At 44.7% G+C, this 8,283-nt stretch overlaps 1 protein-coding gene across 4 annotated transcripts in view; it reads left to right on the forward strand.

Annotated features, from left to right (window-relative positions):
• The window catches only part of ARF3 (ADP-ribosylation factor 3), a 73,923-nt gene that overhangs the window by 2,179 nt on the left and 63,461 nt on the right, over nt 1-8,283 (forward strand). The window lies entirely within an intron of this gene.

The raw sequence follows: 8,283 nt of genomic DNA on the forward strand, positions 1-8,283 counted from the left end.
AGGATGGTCTCGATCTCCTGACCTCGTGATCCGCCCGTCTCGGCCTCCCAAAGTGCTGGGATTACAGGCTTGAGCCACCGCGCCCGGCCAAAAGTTCATTCTAAGAAAAAAACTAATCCATTAAGGTTCAGCTTTTCACAGAATGAATGATTGACCTTGGAAGGGCTCCCATGTATCACATATTCACATGCGTCCTGTTTCCCAGCATGGAATTATTACCTTGCATAGTTAGAAGTTTTATAGTTGTCTATCTTGCTTTTCCAAAGAGACTAGAAGCTTTTTGACTACAGGAACTGGATTTCTTCTCCTCTTCCACAATGCCCATGCAAACAGTAGGTACCCATAATGAATTTAGAATGTGTTCACATAGAATGTGAATGGATAGCTTTACTAGCTGTAGTTTAAGGAAAGGGCAAGAGATGGCTTGGCTGTCAGCAGAAGTGCCTGGAGATAGCTTAGCAAGGGTACAAAGACCCTTAGCCTTTGTAATTAAGAAGTTTTGGTGTCTCTGCCTTCCTAAGAGGCACAGAATAGGCATAGATAATAGAAACTAAGACCCAAAAAGAGAAATACTACTAGAACACAGAGTCATTATCTGCAGTCCCAGATTTCCTGCTTCCCCATTGTGGGAAAAGGGGTCTCTCCATCAGACCTAAGTCCTTCAAAGTGTTATATATGAATTGGGATCCTGGAGAGTTTGGAAGAGGGACCAATGTATGTATATGTGTGGTGTCTGGCACAGAATTGGTACCAGTGAATGGTAACTGCTATTATACTGAATGCAAGTATAAAAGGAGAGCACACAGCAGACTGGAAAGAGTGGAAGTGAGTGAAATCGCACAAAGAGTCATATTGTAGCGTGTGTTCATCCACACTACTCTTTTACACTAGAGTCATAATAAGAGGAAGTGGACTCAGGATAGAGGGTGGGATTTATTGGTTAGAAGGAGGAACTTTTTAAAACCAGGTCAGTTAAAGCTGACTGTGTAACCGAAGGAAATTGTAGAATCTGCTTCCCTATATACCTTTATTTTTATCCAACCAGGCTGGAGAGTAGTGATGTGATCATAACTCACTGCAGCCTCGAGCTGGGCTCAAGCCATCCTGCACTTCAGCTTCCTAAGTAGCTGGGACCACATGCGAGCGCCACCATGCCCAGCGAATTTTTTTTGCTTTTTGTAGAGATCTCACTATGTTGCTAGGGCTGGTCTCGCTCCTGGTTCCAATATATCCTCTCACCTTGGCCTCCCAAAGTGCTGAGATTACAAGCATGAACCACCATGCCTGACCTCTCCTCACCATTTTTGTTGAGGTAAATTTAGAGGCAGAATGGTATAGTAATTAAGAGTGGATCTTGGAATCAGACAAAATTAGATGCAGATCCTGCTTCTGCTAATTACCAGTTGCATGTTCCTTGTAAAATTGCTTCTGTAAAGAAGGTAATGATACATGGTTTTCAAGAGAATTACTATTTTTTTGGTTGTCAGAATTAAATGAGATAAATGTAAAGCACCTGGTATTGTACAAAGCATATAGTAAGTACCAAATAACTGTTAGCTGCTATTAATAATCCATTATCATAATACTAATAATATGAACACTCAGGGCTGCCTTAGAGGAAAAGAGGTTTACAAAAGAACAACTTGCTGCCTGAGGTGCTTGTGTAGAGGGATGATGGTTACCACGAATTTCTATGCTGGTTATAGACTTATGAGCAGCGAAATCTTTTTTCAGCATCAGCATCACAGAGACAGCTCCTGCTGCCTGAGTGGGAGGTGAAGGTGGAGCAAGGCAGGGGCCCTGAACCATCAATTTGGATGTAGGGTGAAGACATGGGGGCACAAGAATAGTATTCATATTGGAAAAGTCAGTGTGACTCTGAGATAATGGTTCACTCTTCCAGAAAAGAGCACCCTGGTGACCTAGGTCAGGGATTTAGACTCCTAGATCCCCTTATTTTAGGTCTCAGTCAGTATTTGAGGATCTTCATTTAGTCCACTCTTTTCATTAAGTCCAATCTTTTAAAAATGTCTGCTTTTGAGTATCTGTTTCAGAATATCATGGCCCAGAAATTGTGATATCTGTATAACTGTCTACCGTACCTTCTTCACTCCAGTATCTGTTGGAAATACAGATAGAGTGCTAATAAAACTATTTGATAATTAAAAGACATGGGGAGCGTTTGGAAAGAGTCCCACAGATGTTCGAAGGCTTCATATTATAGTCAGGTAAAGAACTGACTAAAGTAGGGATTTCATGAATGTGTTAGAGCTTTGCCATGGACTTATGCAAAGGATCTGCCACACCATGTGGACCAGAAAGAAAATGGCTCAAGATGTTAGAGATCCACCATTATTACCATATTCCTGAAGAAAGTTGAGATGACTGGGTGTGGCAGGTCTCTTGGTACCTTTTAGTTCTCCCATTACCGCTGTAAGCCTGGCATAATCCTTCCTTTATTAGCTTATGCACAGGAGTGTCAAGCATGAATGTTTAAACTTCAGCATGAGCTTAAGATGCAGGAGAGCATTTGCTCTCTGTTGCAATGGTTTATGTCCTTTTTTTTTTTAAAGCAGTCAAACCTTAAATAAAATTTTGTTTGAATTCTAATACACAAAATGGACAAAAGTGGAGTTACTTTCTACTGGTGGTGGAAAGTGGGGGGTGGAGTATAATTACACCTCCTCATATGATCTCTCCGCTCTTCAAGCAGAACCCTTGGGCTCTGAGGACATGGAAACCATTTCTTCAGTTTGTCAGATACAGGGAAAAGGATCAGAGACCACCTATGGAATACTGTCTTCCTCAACCCCACAAGTGTTTTGCCACCCTCAGTAGAACCGTTCTCAACACGCATGTCAGTCACTAGCTATAGGTCAGTCATTGGTGCTGGATGCTGGAGACGTGAAACATGAATAAGGCATAGTCTGTGCTGGCAAAGAGCTCACAGTCTAGTGAGGTACTTTCCAGCCTTTTTCCCATCATGGTGTACACAAAAAATGGTAATAGTGAGACTTGAAATCTGAGATGGCTGGCCCAAGGGCTCTAGCCACCCCAAGCCCTGCCTAGCCATCCAGTGGCTGATAGGATCAGTATCTCCAGCTGACCTGTAATGCACTCGAGGCACATTGGGCAGTTCCAGCTCTGGAAAGCAAAACAGGCAAACGTGAATACTGCAGCAAGTCCTAGAGTAAAAGTGTGTTTGGGATGTTGAGGGATCACAGATAACTCTTATATCCCAGGCAGGCAGTTCTCTGTTCCTCTGTGTCCTTAGGCTGCTCTGTATTGGTTGGCCTTGTCCACATCATGTCTTCCTGTTTAAGCAGTTTACTGTCAGCTGCATCTTGACTTGGACAGTGGGACCAGTTTAAGGGCAGAAGATTATTAGGGGTCTAGGCTATTGATGGACTTTCAGTGATTTTGTAATTAAGAATGTACAGTGTTCTGGATATCCAAGACTGTAGAGGTGGTCATTGGATTGGTACAGCCATATCAGGAGCTGTAGTGGTTGTAAGCTGGTCAGATTCTAAGAATAAGGCAAGCTGAAATTTTTGGGTAGACGGCAGTGCCACAGAATGTTCCAAAGAAACAAATGAGTCTAGTTTTTATCTCGTCAGTGTTTTATCTGGCTAGGATTCTAAAACAGACCTTGTCCTCTGTTCTGACTCATTTGCTGAGGGTTGTCCATGGTAAAAGCCTGACCCTTCCCAGGCATTTTGGGTCTCCATTAGACAGGGTGGTTCGGGATCCTTCTTCACTTCACAGCTGTGGCCTCGTTCAGGTTTGTGTGTCCTAGAGTCTTTTCCAGGATTGTTCTTTGACTAGATGGGAAGCTGGCGTAACAATTCTGGCCTGAGCCTAAATACCACTAATTGAGTTAATTGGGACTTATTTAGTTAGATATGTTTTAGTTTATGTCAAAACTGTAGCTTTGGATCCTCCCTCTTTTCTTTTGTATGTTCTATCCCCATTGGTGTCTATGATGTCTTGCTCTCTTGATTTCCCTTCTGCCCCTCTGGTTGCTTCTTGTTCTTTCCTGGCCTGCTTTTCTGCCCACTACTTTATTTATTTATTTTTTTAATTAATTTTTTTTTGAAACGGAGTTTCGCTCTTGTTGCCCAGGCTGGAGTGCAATGGCACGATCTTGGCTCACAGCAACCTCCACCTCGTGGGTTCAAACCATTCTCCTGCCTCAGCCTATGGAGTAGCTGGGATTACAGGCATGTGCCACCACACCCGGCTAATTTAGTACTTTTAGTAGAGACGGGGTTTCTCCATGTTGGTCAGGCTGGTCTCGAACTCCCAACCTCAGGTGATCCACCCATCTTGGCCTCCCAAAGTGCTGGGATTACAGGCATGAGCCACTGCACCTGGCCTATTTATTTTTTGTTTATTTGTTTTTTTTTTTTTTTTGAGATGGAATTGCGCTCTTGTCACCCAGGCTGGAGTGCAGTGGTGCAATCTTACCTCGATGCAACCTCCGTCCACCTCCTGGCTTCAAGCAATCCTCCAGTCTTGCCTCCTGAGTAGCTGGGATTATAGGAATGCCCCACCATGCCCAGCTAATTTTGTATTTTTAGTAGAGATTGGGTCTCACCATGTTGGCCAGGCTGGTCTCGAATTCCTGACCTCAGGTGATCCACCCACCTTGGCCTCCTAAAGTGCTGGGATTATAGCTATGAGCCACCGTACCTGGCTGCCGCTACTTTAAATGTTGATATGTCAGGCAGGTTTCTGCCTTTGCCCTTTTCTCCTATCTCACTGTGTACACTATCCCTAGATATTTCAGTTAGGATGTATTAGTTACAAAAATAGAAAACACATATGTGGCTAACAGGCTGAGAGGATTTATTAAATCATATAGCAAGACATCTAGTAGAAAGGCAGACATAGGCTGGGTGCCGTGGCTCACGCCTGTAATCCCAACACTTTGAGAGGCTGAGGCGGGTGGATCACTTGAGGTCAGGAGGTCTCGAACTCCAATAAATACAAAAAATTAGATGGGCATGGTGGCAGGCGCCTGTAATCCCCCAGCTACTTGGGAGGCTGAGGCAGGAGAATCGCTTGAACCCAGGAGGTGGAGGTTTCAGTGAGCTGAGATTGCACCATTGCACTCTAGCCTGGGCAACAAGAGCGAAAACTCCATCTCAAAAAAACAAAACACAAAACAAGAAAAAAACAAAAAACGGCAGACACAAAAGAACACATATTGTACAATTCTACTTCTATGAAATACCTAGAGTAACAAATTCATAGAGACAGGAGAATGGTGGTTACCAGGGGCTACAGGGACAGGGGGATTGGGGAGCCTCTGTTTAACAGGTACAGTTTCAGTTTGGGAAGATTAAAAAGTTCAGGTGATGAGTAGTTGTGATAGTTACACTACAGTGTGAATGTACTTAATGCTACTGAATTGTATACTTGAAAATGGTTAGAATGGTAAATTTTATGTGTATTTTACTATGATTTTTTTAAAAAAAGAAGCCAGCCGGGTACAGTGGCTCATGCCTGTAATCCCAGAACTTTGGGAGGCCGAGATGGGCGGATCACTTGAGCCCAGGAGTTTGAGACTAGCCTGGGCAACATGGCGAAACTTCAATTAAACAAAAATTAGCCAGGTGTGGTGGTGCATGCCTATAGTCCCAGCTGCTCCGGAGGCTGAAGTGGGAGGATTGCTCGAGCCTGGGAGGTGGAGGCTACAGTGAGCCACGATCACGCCACTGAACTCCAGCTTGGGTGACAGAGCAAGACCCATCTCAAAAAATGAAAGAAGCCAGGCATGGTGGTGCATGCTTGTAGTCCCAGTTACCCATCTCAAAAAATGAAAGAAGCCAGGCATGGTGGTGCATGCCTGTAGTCCCAGTTACTCAGGATTGCATGAGCCCAAGAATTTGAGGATGTAATGCACCATGATGGCACCTGTGAATAGCCATTGTACTTCATCCTGGGCAACATAGTGAGATCCCATCTCTAAAAAAGAAAAAGTTTAATTTACCAGCTTGATATTGTCATTAAGGACCCAACTGAGTTTTTTCCATTTTTCTGCCCTGATATCCTGGAGTTTTTAATGTCTGTCTCCTTTTCTTCATGGTCTCCAGATTATTCTAGCTTCTCATTCTTCTATATCATCAACATCCAAAGGCTGGACAAGAGAACATTGCCATAGGTCCTTTTCTAAGATTGAGGGGCCAGGCACAGTGACTCATGCCTGTAATCCCAGTACTTTGGGAGGCTGAGGTGGGAGGATTGCTTGAGGTCAGGAGTTCGAGACCAGCCTGGGTAACATAATGAGACCTCGTATCTACAAAAAAACTGTAAAAATTAGCCAGGCGTGGTGATGCACACCTGTAGTTCTAGCTACTTGGGAGGCTGAGGTGGGAGGATCTCTTGAGCCCAGGAGATGGAGGCTGCAGTGAGTCATGATCATGCCACTGCGCTCTAGTCTGAGTGGTAGAGTGAGACTCTGTTTCTGTAAACAACAGTAATAATAAAAACAAACATGTTCACACTCAGATCTGTTCCTCTTGTATTTTCTTTCTCAAGAAATGCCACCCAGTCCCTAGGCCAGAAACCTGGGAATCTTCTTTGATTATTCTACTCTTCTGCCTACATTTAAGCACTCATTAAATTCTGTCAATTCTACCATTTTGATGTTTCAAATCTGTCCTCTCCTCTCAATTTCCACCTCTAGTTAAGAACTTGTGATTTATCACCTGTATTACTATATCTCCTAAGCAGTCTCTCTGTGCCTCCAGTCTTTCCCCTTTCTAATTTACTCCTGAAACTTCTGCCAGAATGGTCTTTCTAAAGCACATTCCTGATCACATTACTCAGCGTGGCCTTTAAAGCCCTTCATGATCCAGTCCCTGCTTATCTCTCCAGCCCCATCCCTCATCATTTTCTTTCTTTCTTTTCTTTTTTTTTTCTTTTGAAACCGAGTCTCGCTCTGTCACCTAAGCTGGAATGCAGTGATGTGATCTTGGCTCACTGCAATCCCTGCTTCCTGGGTTCAAGCAAGTCTCCTGCCTCAGCATCCTGAGTAGCTGGGATTACAGGCCCATGCCATCACACCTGGCTCATTTTTGTATTTTTAGTAGAGATGTGGTTTCACCATATTGACCAGGCTGATCTTGAACTCCTAACCTCAGGGGATGCGCCCGCCTTGGCCTCCCAAAGTGCTGGAATTACAAGCGTGAGCCACCCCACCCCTCCCTTCATCATTTCTTTTACCCACCATGCTGTATCCAAATAAGCTGCCTCCCAGTTGCACCTGACTTTGGCTAATAAAAAGTGCTATCTAGCTGGGCACAGTCGCTCAGGCCTGTAATCCCAGCACTTTGGGAGGCTATGGCGGGTGGATCACTTGAGGTCAGGAGTTCGAGACCAGTCTGGCCAACATGATGAAACCCTAACTCTACTAAAAATACAAAAATTGGGCCGGGTACAGTGGCTCAGGCCTGTAATCCTGGCACTTGGGGGGCCATGGACGGGTGGATCACCGGTCAGGATTTCAAGACCAGCCTGGCCAACGTGGTAAAACCCCATCTCTACAAAAACACACCTGGCATGATGGCAGGTGCCTGTAATCCCAGCTATTTGAGAGAAGTAGGAGATTTTTCCTGGGAGAATCACTTGAACCCAGGAGGTGGAGGTTATAGTGAGCCGAGATTGTGCCATTGCACCCCAGCCTGGGTGACAGAGCGAGACTCTGTCTCAAACAAACAAAAAAATTAGCCGGGTGTGGTGCTGGGTGCTTGTAACCCCAGCTACTTGGGTGACTGAGGCAGGAGAATCGCTTGAACCTGCGAGGCAGAGGTTGTGGTGAGCTGAGATTGTGTCATTGCATGAGTAGCTGGGACTGCAGGGATTACAGTGTGCCATCATACCCGGCAAATTTTGTATTTTTAATAGAGATGGGGTTTCACCATGTTGGCCAGTCTGGTCTCAAAGTCCTGACCTCGGGTGATCCACCCGCCTCGACCTCCCAAAGTGTTGGGATTACAGGTGTGAGCCACCACACCTTGCCTGTAATCTTCACTTTAGGAGGCTGAGACTGGAGGATCGTTTGAAGTCAGAAGTTCAAGACCAACCTGGTCAACAAAGTGAGACTGTTATCTCTACCAAAAATAAAAATAAAAAAGTTAGCTGCGGCACGATGATTTGGGCCTGTAGGTCTAGCTACTGGGGAAGCTGAGGCAGTAGGATTGCTTGAGCCCACGATTTGGATGCTGCAGTGAGCCTGGGTGACAGAGTGAGACCTCATCTCTTGAAAAAAAAATTTTA

Source organism: Colobus angolensis, unplaced genomic scaffold (assembly GCF_000951035.1).
Source record: "Colobus angolensis palliatus isolate OR3802 unplaced genomic scaffold, Cang.pa_1.0 Scaffold151, whole genome shotgun sequence".
NCBI classification, from domain to species: Eukaryota; Metazoa; Chordata; class Mammalia; order Primates; family Cercopithecidae; genus Colobus; species Colobus angolensis.